We start from the raw sequence: 16,398 nt of genomic DNA on the forward strand, positions 1-16,398 counted from the left end.
TATTCGAATCTTGATATCTATCAATATCAGAACTCATACAGCCTCTTCACTCTTGTGTATTACTCTGCCCACATAGAGTGACAGCAGAGAAATAAACTCACTACAGACTAATATTGCAGCTGTTGGACAACATAATGTACTTTTGAGGCTTTTCTAGTCAAGAATGTAGTTGTTTAGATTGCAACTACGCAGTTCATTTATAAGGATAGTTTTAAATATAGCCATAAAAATAAAAAACGACTAGTGAAAAATATTTAAAAAAATAAAAATATAAAAAATATATAAAAAATATAAAAAAAATAAAAATAGCCATTAGCCTGCCATTAGGGCAGAGCAAAGATGGTTGACGTTCTGCCAGAAGATGGCATCAGAGACCGCATAATAAGTCCTTAGGGGAGAAAAAACAGCATTTTCTCAGTGTAAGTTTAAAACTACTGCTGCAGATGTGAATAACCGGTGAAAGAAAGTAGTTCCTTGTTAAAAAAAAGGGTTTTAGAGACTCTCCTTGTTTGATTTTCTTTTTTTATACACTGTTATGCCATTGAACTGTTGTATAAACGCAATATCACACTCGTAGCCGTGCGATATGGCTGTATATCGACACTGGTGGGAGGGGTGTGTTGGCTCGAGACCGCAGGCCGAGTGCCTTGGTGCCCCACCAGTGATGATATACAGCCATATCGCACTGCTACGAGTGTGATATTGCGTTTATACAACAGTATATACATATATAGTATATACCCAATACCTCAGACAGACGTAATCTGAGAATTTAACTAAAAACAAAATTGCATTTTCAGATTTCAATTTTAGATTATTGCAACTGCAAGCTATTTTTTTTCGTAATGACATGCACTGATGAATTTTTCACCACAAAATTAGGTATGCAAGCAAACAAAATCAAAATGGTTAGTTTGTAAGCATTATTCTCAAGCAATGACCCACCATCCATCCTCAGTGCCGAGCCACACGGAGCTCTGGTAGGCCTCGGGGTCAATGCTCAGCAGGTCTTCCAGGCTGGCGCGGGTGAAGGATCCTCGACTGGAGCGGCGCATGGCTCGTCCATCCATGGGGCTTTCAGCACTGAGGCGAGGGGCTCCAAAAGAGCTGGGCACAGGGAACTCCTGCTCCTCTTCTGAACTGGTGGTCTCTGTGGCCATGTCCTTCACCACCACCGCTTCATCATCTGACAAACACACAAACAGCGTCAGTGAGAGCTGATCTAAGTTAATGTTATGTGGACAGAGTAGCATATTTTAAAATAAGAGCAATTCCAGCGTTATGGATATGACATTTGCAGTAAAAACTTAAAATTCACAGTATATGTTAACATTATATTGAAACATGTTTATATTTTCCAAAATGCTACTAACCACAGAGTTACAGTAACACAAAAATATCAATCTGTAAACATATTTTATATTTTAAATGAGGAAAGTAAAACGAAAATGAGGAAACGGAAATGCTTGAAGTTTCTGCCAACCCGACTCTTCACCATAACTTTTCTATCCAGATGGATGGGGCAACCATTACTGCATTCAAAAGGGTAAAAAGCCTTGGAGTAACGATTGATGACCAACTGAACTTCTCTGACCACATTTCTAGAACTGCTCGATCTTGCAGATTCACACTCTATAACATCAGAAAGGTCCGACCCTTCCTATCTGAACATGCAGCTCAACTCATTGTTCAAGCTCTTGTTCTCTCCAAACTGGATTATTGCAACTCTCTACTAGCCGGGCTTCCTGCTAACTCTATCAAACCTCTTCAGCTGCTTCAGAACGCAGCAGCACGAGTGGTCTTTGATGAACCCAAAAGAGCACATGTCACTCCGCTACTCACCCGTTTGCACTGGCTGCCAGTTGCTGCTCGCATCAAATTCAAAGCTCTGAGAATCAGAGTAACTTGCTGTCTTCAAGAAACGACTAAAAACTCAACTATTTAGTCTCCACTTTCCTTTCTAACCTGTAACTGCTTCTCTGGCTATACCACTAACTGTACTCTCTCTCTCTCTCTCTCTCAAAAAAACTTACATTACTAATCCTTTGCTTCTTAGACTTTACACTCCTGAAACTTGCCTACAGCACTTATTCACTGCTGCTCTTATAGTTGTGTAAATTGCTTCCTTGTCCTCATTTGTAAGTCGCTTTGGATAAAAGCGTCTGCTAAATGACTAAATGTAAATGTAAACATGCGTTATGGATCCAACCAAAAAAGTCTGCGAGTTTCCAGTGTACAACATACTTTGTAGAAACTCTGTGAATTAAATTGCACAAGCCAAAAGAATCAACCCTAATCAAAAGGATAAGAGTCGGCTCACTATAGAACAGAGATTCTCAACTAGTGGGCCGCGGCCCACTAGTGGGCCTCAGCGATCCTGCAGGTGGGCTGCGAGATTAAAAAGCTTATAATTAACTCTCAATATTTTACTATAATTTTTGGATTTCATTATTAATATTCTATATTAAAAGGATCAAAGTAAAGGACTTTCTCCGGTTCTCTGATTGATTACTTTAAACTTGGTGCAAAAACAGCCTCATAGTGATCGCGTCTGCGACCTGTACACGCAAGTCTGTTCATTCACAAACTGTGTGAAAGTCTCTTTTTGTGTGTTTTTATGTGAACAATTTAAAATATCCGCATAGTTGTCCAAATGAATGTCCTGCAAGTGTTTTATAACGGACGTGCGCCCATACAGAACGATCTAGCAAGGCTCAGTGGACTTTCTGCCATAGACTGTAAAATAAACTTGCCCGTGCTCTGGCAGAGCTGTACACCGTTCCTGTCAGCAATCTCCCAATAACATCCAGCTGCAAACTCAACCGCCACGATGCGTTTCAACAGATATAGGGTGTTCTACAGTATTTTACATTTGTTTGTATATTTTTGAATAGTAGATATTGAATAGTAGATTCAGTCAGTCCAGTTTAAAGCAGAAGCTGGTCTTTTGCAATTTCCCTGTTGACCTGTGGTTCTCTTTGAATTAGTGTATGTTCAAATTTTTTAAAATAAAATTCTATATTTTATATTATATTTAATAAATGATAAATAATTAATGATGTTAATAAATAAAGGATTAAAATGAACATTTTATGTAGACAAAAATTTTATAGTATCAGTCAGGTGGGTCGTCAAAAATTAACCGGAGAAAGAGGTGGGTCTGAAGCGAAAAAGCTTGAGAATCGCTGCTATAGAACAAACATGATTGATTTTATTTTATTTGATACTTTTGCATTCATGAGAGAAAAGCTTGGTTATGGATGTGACATCTCTCTGTTATGGATGTGTCAGATGTGAAATTGGTACTTGTGTGACTAAAATCTAATATAATTGTTTGAAAACACTGACAGAGGCATTTTTGAGTATTTTTCGGTAAAATACAAGCCCACACAAAAAACTTAGAAAGGGTTTCACTATTTTGGCGAAAACATTTTTTTTGATGGAAAGGTTTACATTTGCGTGAAATTTCTCATAGGAAGTCTCTTCTGCTGCTTTACAGTTTCATTTATATTCAAGAAGAAAACAATTAGTATACTTTAAAAAAATGTATGCTGTTTGTTCAAACTGCTTATGTAAAATGAGCTGAAACCACAAAAATCATACATATATTGGGGGACAACTCAATTGTTTCATGTTCAATTGACTTAAGTTTTTACAACTATTAAGTTAACTTAATTCCTTCATTTTGTCCAAACACAAATCGGTTGTGTGGAACCCAGTATTTTCTCCACAAATGACAATCATTAATTCTTCACAACAAGGATCAAGAAAGCATGATTATAAGCTGTCATGGTCATAAAATGTGGTTATAATGCATGTCAATGCGGTAAAAAACAGCCACCAACATAACGAAAGGGAATTCAATTTGAACACGAGGGTTAAGCTGTTTCTTTACAGGTCAGGACTAGCTTTGGGCCATCAAATAACTAGTATGAATCCTACCTAATCAGTATATTCGGTTTTTGTTCAGCTGCCTTACTATCTAGGTTTATTTAATGGTAATAATTTTAAACAGCTTTTTTTTGTAGACTCACTGCCGAAGCTGGATGAGATGGTGGAGTGCGAGGCCTGGCTCTGCAGTGTTGATGAAGGGCTGGGCGAGTCCTCATCGTCTGTGTCGTCGCTGTCGAAGGGCACGAGCTCTGCAGTGGGCACCGCTGGCGGCTCGCTGAGCTCCAGAGACGAGCCGGAGATGCAGATGTGGAGCTGCGGTTGAGTCGACGCTGCAGAGTTCGAGTCTGATGGAGCCGTCGGTGTGGAGTGAACCACGCGCTCTCTGAAGGAGACACAATGAACATTTCTGATCATGCACAAGCATTCATAAAGCACAGGCACATAGCCAGCCTGGTGAATGGGGTGCTTCTTGTATTGTTTCAAATTGTAGATTGAAACTTTGTCCAATTAAATTTGCCTTTTGAGAGCTAAAGGTGGTCCACATGTGTGTGTTTCTCATCATCTGACCTGTTCTTGAGTCCTGGAACAGCAGCGATGCAGATAATGCGAGCGGAGCAGACGGCGATGCAGGCCTCCACCGTGGGCTCGTCCCGGATGTTCAGCAGACACACCTGACCCACGTACCCGTCGCTGTTACACACCCACACCTCATACGTGTTCTCTGGGCAGCTGTGACTGGGAGATGCACAGGAAAACTGCATACCGCTGCGCGTCTTCATGATCGGGATGGCCTTTAGGAACTCCGGGTCCCACTGGTCCTTGTTCAAGGCTGGACAAACAAGAGGAAAACACAGCAGATATATCAATATACAGTTGTATTAGCCCTCCTGTATATTTTTCCCCCAATTTCTGTTTAACGGAGAGAAGATTTCTTCAACACATTTCTGAACATAATAGCTTTAATAACTCATTCCTAATAACTGATTTCTTTTATCTTTGCCATGATGACAGTACATAGTATTTGACTAGATATTTCAAGATACTAGTATTCAGCTTAAAGTTCAATTTAAAGGTTTAACTAGGGCTATTTGGTTAATTAGCTAAGTTAGGGTAATTAGGCAAAATGCTTAAGGGGGTTAATACTATTAAAAACTTCTCCAGAAGAAACAATATTATAGGTAATACTGTGAAAAATTCCTTGCACTGTTAAACATCATTTGGGAAATATTTGCAAAAGAAAAAGCACAGGAGGGCCAATAATTTTGACTTCAACTGAATGTAGCAAATAAACATAAATATAATAAGTAAGCATATAAAAGCATTTTAAGTGCTTTTTCACAGAGCTAACACATTTTTCACAGTATTTCCTACTGATTTAAAAAAAGAACAAAGTCTTATTTCCTTTAGTTTGGCTGGAATAATATTTGTTTAGGGTAAATATTGCTAAAGTCAATATTCTGATTCAGTTGGAACTACATCAACGTTATAAAAATAAAAGTGTCAGAAACTTCCTGTTCACACAGACTTTAAGATCAATGTTTGTGAGTTTCATTTATTCCTCTTCATATTCTCTGTCTACATGTACAGGTAAAGTCAGAATTATCAGCCCTCCTGTTAAATTTAAATTATTATTTCATATGTTTTCCCCAATTTCTGTTAAACAGAGAGGAGAGTTTATTCCCCCACCACATTTCTGAACATAATAGCTTTAATAACTCATTTCTAATAACTTAGTAGTAGCTTTGTGTAAATCAAGTATTGCGTTATATTTATTGAATTGACTATTTAGTCAGTTGGTAATTGGTTGGTTCACTGGTTGAATACTTAACTAGTTAATTAGTTAGTTACTTAATACTGCAGCTTTGTTAATTAGCCATTGTTCTAAAATGTATTTATTTTTTATTTAATTTGATTTATTAACTTATTTAACTTATTTAGTTTAGTTTGTTGGTTAGTCAGTAGATTGTATTATTTAACTATTGCTCTAATGTGTATTTATTTGTTTATTTGTCCATTTAGTTAGTTAGTTAGTTTGTTTGTTTGTTTGCTTGTTTGTTAGTTACTTAATGCTGTAGCTTTGTTAATTAGTCATTGTTCTGAAAGGTATTTATTTTTTACTTTATTTGAAAAAGAACTTATTTTTGATTTCTTTTATCTTTGTCGTGATGACAGTAAATAATATTTGACTAGATATTTTAAGATACTAGTATTCAGCTTAAAGTGACATTTAAAGGCTTAACTAGGGTTATTAGGTTAATTAGGTAAGTTAGGGCAATTAGGCAAAATACTTAACGGGGCTAATAATATTTAACTTAAAATGTTAGATCTCCAGAAGAAACAATATACTGTAATAGGAAATACTGTGAAAAATCCCTTGCACTGTTAAACATCATTTAAGAAATATTTGGAAAAGAAGAAAAAAAAAAAAATCACAGGGAGCGAATAATTTGGACTTCAACTGTATGTAGCAAATGAACGTAAACATATTAAGCATATAAAAATATACAGTTAAATATTTTACATTTTAAGTGCTGTTTAACAGAGCTAACACATTTTTCACAGTATTTCCTATTGATTTTTTTTCAAAAGAAAGTCTTATTTCTTTTAGTTTGGCTGGAATAATATTCATTAAAAATTGCTAAAGTCAATATTTAGTTTCAGTTGGAACTACATCAACATACTAAACTAAAGGTCTCAGAAACCACTTATTCACACAGATTTTAAGCTAACTCTTTGTAAGTTACATATATTTCTCTTCGTATTCTCTGTTTACATGTACAGGTAAAGTCAAAATGTAAAATTTCAATTGTTTTATAGACTAATTCAATGTGGCAACATCACTGGCCTATGAACATTTCCTGCTTGTTGTCAAACTATTTCATAACTGTAACAAGAGGCAATTTAATCATATATATGTTATATATATGTTATATATATATATATATATATATATATATATGTGTGAACCTTTTTAGATTCTTGAAAGCTATGGAAATTTAAAATGTAATACAGGAAATACGTTAGGACCATTGTTATCGTTTATTCCCCTCAAAACGGTCTGTGTTTTCCCTAATTTCTATTTAACAGAAGAAAGTTTTTTCCAACACATTACTAAACATAATAGTTTTAATAACTAATTTCTAATAACGGATTTCTTTTATCTTTGCTATGATAACAGCACATAATAGTATACTAGATATTTTTCAAGATACTAGTATTCAGATTAAAGTAATATTTAAAGACTAAACTAGGTTAATTAGTTTAAAGTTAGGGTAATTAGGCAAGTCATTGTATCACAGTGGTTTGTTCTGTAAACAATCATAAAAAAAAAAATTGCTTAAGGGGGCTAATAATATTGACCTTAAAATGGTTTTTAAAAAATAAAACCTATTCTAGCCGAAATAAAACAAATAAATAATAAAAATATTATAGGAATTACTGCGAAAATGTCCTTAATTTGATATAACAAGTATCATTAAAAAATATTGCACATAAGGGCTGATAGTTTAATAATTTTGCCCTTAACTCTATGTAATGTAAATTGCAGTCACATGACTGAATATTGTCTGTGTTTACCGAGCTTCTTCTTTGCCTCCTCGAAGGCCTGCTCGAAGTTGCTGCGGGTGTCTGGACTGCTGAACTCAAAGATGAAGCTGCTCTCGGCTGAAGTGCAGCTCAGCTCCAGTTTAGTGGGCAGTAAAGTCATGCTGAAGGCCAGAGACTGCTTATCTGCCAGCTCACGGTGAACTGACGCCATCAGATCCTTAATCACATCGTCCAAACTCTGACACAAAAACACAGAGAAAAAGATGTCAGTCAATCTACACTGAAATACACATACAGTGCTCAGCATAACTGAGTACACCCCATTTTGAAAATGAATATTTTGATCCATTTCTCAGTGAATTTAGATTCACTGCAGTCACTTTGCAGTCCAGATTTCTACAAATCCTTAAATCAAGAATCATTTCCAAGACTAGTAACAAAATTGTCTTGTTTTAAGAAATAATAGGCCAAAATTTGTGAGTTTTATCTTAAAACAAGCAAAATAAACTGCCAACGAGGTAAACTAAATCTTATGTCAAAAGGAAAAACAATATTACTTAGCTTACCCCATTGGCAGATTATTATTCTTGTTTTAAGGAAAAACTCTTTAAATTATGGCATATAATTTCTTAAAACAATATATTTAGCTTGTCTATAAAATGCTTCTTGATTTAAGAATTGTCAGATTTTGGACTAGAAACAAGACATTAAACAAAAGGTGACGCAGTGGCGCAGTAGGTAATGCTGTCGCTTCACAGCAAGAAGGTCGCTGGTTGGAGTCTCGCCTGGGTCAGTTGCCATTTTTGTGTGGAGTTTGCATGTTCTCCCTGCGTTCGCGTGGGTTTCCACCGGGTGCTCCGGTTTCCCCCACAGTCCAAAGACATGCGGTACAGGTCAATTGGGTAGGCTAAATTGTCCGTAGTGTATGAGTGTGAGTGAGTGTGTATGGATGTTTGCAGCAGGAAGGGCATGCGCTGCGTAAAACATGTGCTGGATAAGTTGGCGGTTCATTCCGATGTGGCGACCCTGGATTAATAAAGGTACTAATAAAGGGACTAAGCCAAAAAGAAAATGAATAAATGAACAAGACACAAAAATCTAAGTAAGAAAAAACATTTTTGCAGTGTTATTTTGACAGAGGTGCAGTTCCACTGAGCGTCCAGTAGAGTTCAGTGTTGTTCAATCACAGAGCAGAAACACTCGAGGGATTTCGCGGTTTTTCTAGAGTAAACAGTATTTTTCTCATGCCCTGCTCTCGTCATCTCTGCACTATTTAACCCTGATGTTGACTTAATGGTCAAAAAATTTAGGCAATGTATTTTGGTGCATTTGAACAAAACAGATTTAATAAACAGATATATTTATTAAAATAATATTTTAGTCACCAAACATATTTAGAAATTGAAAGATAATACAATTAAATACAAGCAAAATATTGCAAAAAAAAATTACAACCTACAACATTTCAACAAAATTTTTAAATTTTTTTGCTTCTATAAATTTTTCCTCTTTTTTCTATAACGAATAAATTTGGGTGTGCTAGTTTTGGACTGTTATCGTAAGTTATTTTATTAGATAAGCACCAGATCTGGCTTCACTACTGACTTATCTATTGTATATGCACAAATATAACATCATATAGCTTCCTATTAAAAATATGAATTTCAGATAGATTTGTGAGAGGTGTACTTATACTAATGTATATAGGCTGACTGACACAACCTTAATACAGTTTCTTTGTAAAGTTGATCAGTTTATATACAGTTGAAGAAAAAATTATTTGCTTTCCTGTTAAATTTTAATTATTATAATTTTTTAAAATAATTATTTTAAAAATTATTTTAAAGTGCAGTTCAACAGAGAGTTTTTTCCAGCATGTTTATTTTCCTTCAGCTTAGTCCTTTTATTCATCAGAGGTCGCCACAGCAGAATGAACCACCAACTTATCCAGCATATGTTTTACACAGCGGACGCCCTTCCAGCTGTAACCTAGTACTGGGAAACTCCCATACACTCTCAAATTGACACACGCTCATATACTATGGCCAATTTAGTTCATTCAATTCACCTATAGCGCATACGTTTGGACTGTGGGGGAAACCGGAGCACCCGGAGGAAACCCACGCCAACACGAGGAGTACATGCAAACTCCACACAGAAATGCCAACTGACGTAGCCGGGACTCGAACCAGTGACCTTCTTGCTGTGAGGTGACAGTTCTAACCACTGAGCCACCATGCCACCCGATTTTCCAACACATTTTAAACAATATATATATATATATATATATATATATATATATCAATATATTTTTTTTACAGAACATCCCCTTCCCCAACAATTTAACCCCTTACACATGAGGTGATACATAACATAAATAAATAAAAAGCAATAATGAAATTATAATTAAAGTAATAATAATAATAATAAATAAAAAATTAAAATAGTAAAATAATAATAATAATAATAAATAAATAAATAAATAAAAAAAATAAAAAATAAATTAAGAATAAATAAATAAATAAAAGGTATTGCCATCATAATTACTTTACGGGGGATACACTTGTACATCAAGTTACATTGTGTTGCATTGTAGTTACATCAAAAAATAGTTTTAATAAGTAGTTTCTAATAACTGTTTTTCCTTTGTTTTTGACATGATGACAGTACATATTAGTTTACTAGTTATTTTGCAAGACATTATTAGCTTATGGTGACATTTAAAGGGTTAGTTAGTTTGATTAGTTCTGTTGACAATTAAAAATATTATTTCCAAAAGGGGCTAATAATATTGATCTAATTTAAAAAAATAATTAAATAAAATACTTTTATTCTAGCAAACTAAAAGAAACGAGACATCACTTGGGAAATATGTCTTAAATTTCACAGGAGGGCTAATAAGTTTGCCTTCAACTGTGTATATTATCAATTCTAAAGATGCACAAATAGAGTTGAAGTGCATTTGATGTATTTGCATTCAACATTCTTTTCTTTTCCTTTGCTGTTGTCTACAAACTGGACACTTGGCTGCACAATATTGGAAAAATCTGACATTGAGATATTTTGTTTTGCTGAGATATAGATTGCGATATGAATAGAATTTCACCAGATGATTTGAACAGCTCTATTTGGAAAGATTTCATGCATTTAGATCGACTGGGATGATCAAGTATTTTTCTACGCAGTGCATCTGCATAAAAAATAATAAATTATATGCAAAAATAAACAGGTAAATAGCATTTCTGAGGAGTTTAACAGTATTCAATACAGAAATAAAAAATATAAGTAATAAAAAAACAATGTGAATGTAAAATAACATGGTCATCATTCTATAAGTAATAAAAAACAATGTTAATGTAAAATAACATGCTCATCATTCTATTAATAATAAAAAACAATGTGAATGTAAAATAACATGGTCATCATTCTATTAATAATAAAAATCATTGTAATATCTTTCTCTTTCAATCTTTAATAAATAACCTAATCCTGTAATGTGATTTTGCAAATACACACATTTGGATATCAATGCTCAAACAATATGTTGTTCAGCCCCAATCTGTGTAATACACCAGGAAAAAGGAAAAAAACATACTGTGCAAGTCAAACGGATGCATGTGATGTTAATAACTAGAGGCATACAGATGGACAGACCTGATGGGGGAAACTGAGTGTTTCTGACAGCTTGCTGACTTGTCCAAGTGTGCTGAGATCTTCATCCAGACGACTGATGGTTTTCTGGATGTTTTCTCTGTTAGTGGCTTGATTAGAACCTGTGAGGAAGAAATGACCAAAAGTGTCAGAGTCAACAGGAAAAAAACAATAAGACAGAATTAACAAATAACAAACAAAAATAATACATATTAATAAATGACAAGAATGATGATCATAATGATACATAAGAAGTATAATAAAATATATAACAATATTGACAGAATCAAATTAATAATAATAATTGTCACACTTTACAATACGGTTCATTAGTTAATGTTAATTAATGCATTTACTAACATGAACAAACAATGAACAATACATTTACTGCAGTATTTGTTCATGTTAGTTAATGAAAATACAGTTGTTCATTGTTACTCTAGCTCATGTTAACTCACGGTACATTAACTAATGTTAACAAGTATGGACTTGGATGTTAATAATGCATTAGTAAATGTTCAATTATGATTAATAAATGCTGTACAAGTGTTGTTCATGATTAGTTCATGTTAGTAAATGCATTAACTAATGAACCTTATTGTAAAGTGTCACCATAACAATAATGATCATGATAACAATAGAAACAAGCAATAAATAAAATATAGACACTTTTCAATTTAAGACCATGTAAAAAAATAATATTAATAACAACAGCTGCACACAGAATATATTAGAAAATAATCAAATAAATAAACCTAAGTAATGCCTAATAAAATAAATGACTAATACATAAAGATATAAATAATAATGATGGTAATAATATTAATAACAACAGCTGCACACAGAATATATTAGAAAATAATCAAATAAATAAACCTAAGTAATGCCTAATAAAATAAATGACTAATACATAAAGGTAGATAAATAATAATGATGATAATAATATTAATAACAACAGCTGCACACAGAATATATTAGAAAATAATCAAATAAATAAACCTAAGTAATGCCTAATAAAATAAATGACTAATACATAAAGGTAGATAAATAATAATGATGATAATAATATTAATAACAACAGCTGCACACAGAATATATTAGAAAATAATCAAAGAAATAAACCTAAGTAATGCCTAATAAAATAAATGACTAATACATAATAAAGGTATAAATAATAATGATGATAATAATATTAATAACAACAGCTGCACACAGAATTTATTAGAAAATAATCAAATAAATAAACCTAAGTAATGCCTAATAAAATAAATGGCTGATACAGAAAGATATAAATAATAATGATGATAATAATATTAATAACAACAGCTGCACACAGAATTTATTAGAAAATAATCAAATAAATAAACCTAAGTAATGCCTAATAAAATAAATGGCTGATACAGAAAGATATAAATAATAATGATGATAATAAAATGAATAACAACAGCTGCACACAGAATTTATTAGAAAATAATCAAATAAATAAACCTAAGTAATACCTAATAAAATAAATGGCTAATACAGAAAGGTAGATAAATAATAATGATGATAATAATATTAATAACAACAGCTGCACACAAAATTTATTAGAGAATAAATCAAATAAATAAATAAACCTAAGTAATACCTAATAAAATAAATGACTAATACATAAAGGTAGATAAATAATAATGATGATAATAATATTAATAATGCACTAAACCATAAAGAGTAAATATTAATAAATGACAGGATTATATACATTAATAAAACACTTAATAAAATAATTATATTTACAGTATAAAACAAACAAGCACATAATAAATATATAAAACTAAAGAAGGACTTAATATGAGTCTAAACTCTTAAAATTAAGAAAAAGCGCAAGCATGACTATTGAGATGATGATAATAACTCTACCTTTCACCACCTCTATGTCTTCTAAAGGCAGTTTCCACAGGAACTTGTATTTACTGGAGGTGTCGATGACACTAGCAGCAGAATATCTGAAAGACACAGGAAACAACATAAAAGTTTAAAGTCGGTTCTCATTGAAATCCACTCATTAAGCAGACACTTTTATCCAAAGTGACTTACAAATGAGTGTGTAATGAATTAGCATTTTCAGTCTACACTATGATCCTTAAACAAAGTCTTTTAATAAGCCATTAAAATGATTCTGGCTCTAGAAAAAGGCCTGACTGTGTGCATTCTGCAAAAACTGATTATCATACTTTGATCTGTGTCTTGTTACTACTCCAGATTTCTAAAAATCCTGAAATCAAGAAGCATTTCCAAGACTAGTAAAAAAAAATCTTCTTTTTAAGAAATAATAGGCCAAAATTAGTGAGTTTTATCTTAAAACAAGCCAAATAAAACTGCCAACGTGGTAAACTAAACCTTATGTCAAAAGGAAAAACAATATTATTTAGCTTACCCCATTGGCAGATTATTATGCTTGTTTTAAGGAAAAACTCATTAAAATATGGCATATAATTTTTAAAACAGTATTTTTAGCTTGTCTAGAAAATGCTTCTTGATTTAAGAATTGTCAGATTTTAGACTAGAAACAAGACATTAGACAAAAGGTGACGCAGTAGGTCATGCTGTCGCTTCACAGCAAGAAGGTCGCTGGTTGGAGTCTCAGCTGGGTCAGCTGACGTTTCTGTGTGGAGTTTTCATGTTCTCCCTGCGTTCGCGTGGGTTTCCACCGGGTGCTCCGGTTTCCCCCACAGTCTAAAGGCATGCGGTACAGATGAATTGGGTAGGCTAAATTGTCCGTAGTGTATAAGTGTGAGTGATTGTGTATGGATGTTTGCAGCAGGAAGGGCATCCGCTGCGTAAAACATAAGTTGGCGGTTCATTCCGCTGTGGCGACCCCTGATTAATAAAGGTACTAATAAAGGGACTAAGCCGAAAAAAAATTAATAAATAAACAAGACACAAAAATCTAAGTAAGAAAAAACATTTTTGCAGTGTTATTTTGACAGAGGTGCAGTTCCGCTGAGCGTTCAGTAGAGTTCAGTGTTGTTCAATGACAGAGCAGAAACACTCGAGGGATTTCGCGGTTTTTCTAAAGTAAACAGTATTTTTCTCATGCCCTGCTCTCGTCATCTCTGCACTATTTAACCCTGATGTTGACTTAATGGTCAAAAAATACCCTGGCACCATTTTAACATCAGAAAAAACCTAAACAATGCTTTTTTTTTAGTTTAGTGACTTTATTTTTTCAAATAAGGGGTTCCCAAACTTTTCAGCCCGTGACCCCCAACAAAACAATGCCAGTGACTCACGACCCCCAATATTGTCAGAGGTGGTTATAAATATATAAACCTTGCACACAAACCAAAGAGAGAACGCCACTCGGAGACAATACTCCATGTTCAGTAGTGGCCGGTATTTATTTTTAATGCATGTCAGTGCAGTAAAGGTGTCAGAAAGTTAAACTTGGTGCCATAAAATCAATGTTCTGTATTTGATGCTATTGCTATCTTTAATATAGCGTAATCATCCCAGGGTCACAAAAAATAAATAAAATTTAAAGGCTGATAGCTTTTTATTTGCATGTTTTATTTTATGTTTATTATTAACATGTTAACAATGTTACTATTAACTACTATTTTGCTCTCCAGTAGGTTATGGATAACATATGGTAATTCTAATAGTTTAATAAAATGAATTTGATTTGGGAAATTTTCATGTTTTCATGAAGGCTGTACACATTTAGGGTGCAACGGTAGGCCTTCAGATCTCAAACACACACACACATCTCAAACACGCACACATCAGAATCTGCTGCTTTAACTTTTAAGACTCAGAAATAAAAGTACATAATCTGACACTGGGATGGGACCTTTTCAAAAGGTACACTTTTGTACTTAACAGGTGGACATTAGTACCTTTAGGGTACACTTTTGTACATTTCTACTTTTTAGGTATTAAATCCACATGGCTAAATTTCTCTGGCCCAGCTCAGGCACAATCAGCTTTTGCTTGGCCCCCATGCCACGGTGAATTACAGTACATGATTGGACAAAGTCTGGCTTCCAAACAAGGGCCAAACATGGACCATATCTGGGCCAAGTCTCAGCCAAGGTAATAACCCATAACTAGGCCAGAACTGGGCCACATATTTTGGTGTGTCACGACTGCAAAGAATTTGATAAACCCATGAAGCATTTTGCCTTATGTCCGTGCTTTTTCTCTAAGCGACCCAATTGGTAGAATTTTTTCTTTATTCAAAAATAATTTAAATGTATTTTAAAAGTGGGTCAAGATGGGCCAAACATACATGGCCCACATATAAATTTTTTAAACATCTGGTCCAAATACTTCATTTGTTATCTGGCACAAGTATTGTGTGCTGCCTTAAAGATGGTGCCACCTCTACCAAACCCGGGGTGTGTTTGGCACACATCCTGTATTCCAGGGACGGACGAATGCCTGCTATGCCAGCTTTATGCCAAATCTGGGGCAGAATTCTTTGCTACATGGAATATGTACCTTTAAGGACCTGTTAGGAACAAAAATGTATCTTTTGAAAAGGCAGATTTTGTCGTTTACCTTTTTTTTGGGAAGTGTACTGTCTGTAAGTATTAAAAAATGTTTTACACTTATGCAGGTATGTATAGCATTAGAAAATACACCTATTACTTAAGTCAAAAATGAGTGTTGCCCTCTGATTAAATACTCCACACTGGTGAGGCACATTCACAGAGTTTGTGATGAAGATGAGGTTGTTTCTTCATGTAAAATAGGAGATTTAGTGAAGGTGGCTCATTTTTGACCTACAGGGTGAAGGGTATATACAGAACTCTAGGACCACAGGATTAAAACACAAAACAGATAGAAAAACTTGCTCACAGACTCATGGAGCTCCTGCGCAGAGAGCCGGATTTCCTCTTGAGCGTGGTGCAGATCAGCAGATCGCTGAACAGAAACAGAGAGCGGTCCTTCTTCCCACCCACCGTTTTCTGCACAGAGGGTTTGAAATATCACAATGAGTTAACATTTAAAATGACAGGATTTCTATTTATTTCCATTTATTTATTTACCGTTTCCACCACCATCTCTTGTCTCAGGAACTTTCTCTGTGGGTTCAGGATCTGACAAGAAAAAAAACTAATTATGAGGACAAAGTAGCCATCACAGTAGTTAAATGTACTGTTTTGAGTACATATTTAGTCTCACACACGAAAAAAATGTAAACAAAATAAGTGGTGAGCTGGGGTCCGTTCTTTGTACTTCGCTTAAATGATCTAAGATGATTTGGCAGATCCTGGATCTTTTAATCTTGATAACTGATCTCTGGCTAATTAATTCTTCAAA

The 16,398-nt window shown here is 34.0% G+C and overlaps 1 pseudogene; it reads right to left on the minus strand.

Moving 5' to 3' along the window:
- Positions 1 to 16,398, minus strand: part of LOC130245349 (rho guanine nucleotide exchange factor 17-like) — a 179,134-nt pseudogene that overhangs the window by 12,361 nt on the left and 150,375 nt on the right.

The sequence above is a fragment of the Danio aesculapii genome, chromosome 18 (assembly GCF_903798145.1).
Source record: "Danio aesculapii chromosome 18, fDanAes4.1, whole genome shotgun sequence".
Lineage (NCBI taxonomy): Eukaryota > Metazoa > Chordata > Actinopteri > Cypriniformes > Danionidae > Danio > Danio aesculapii.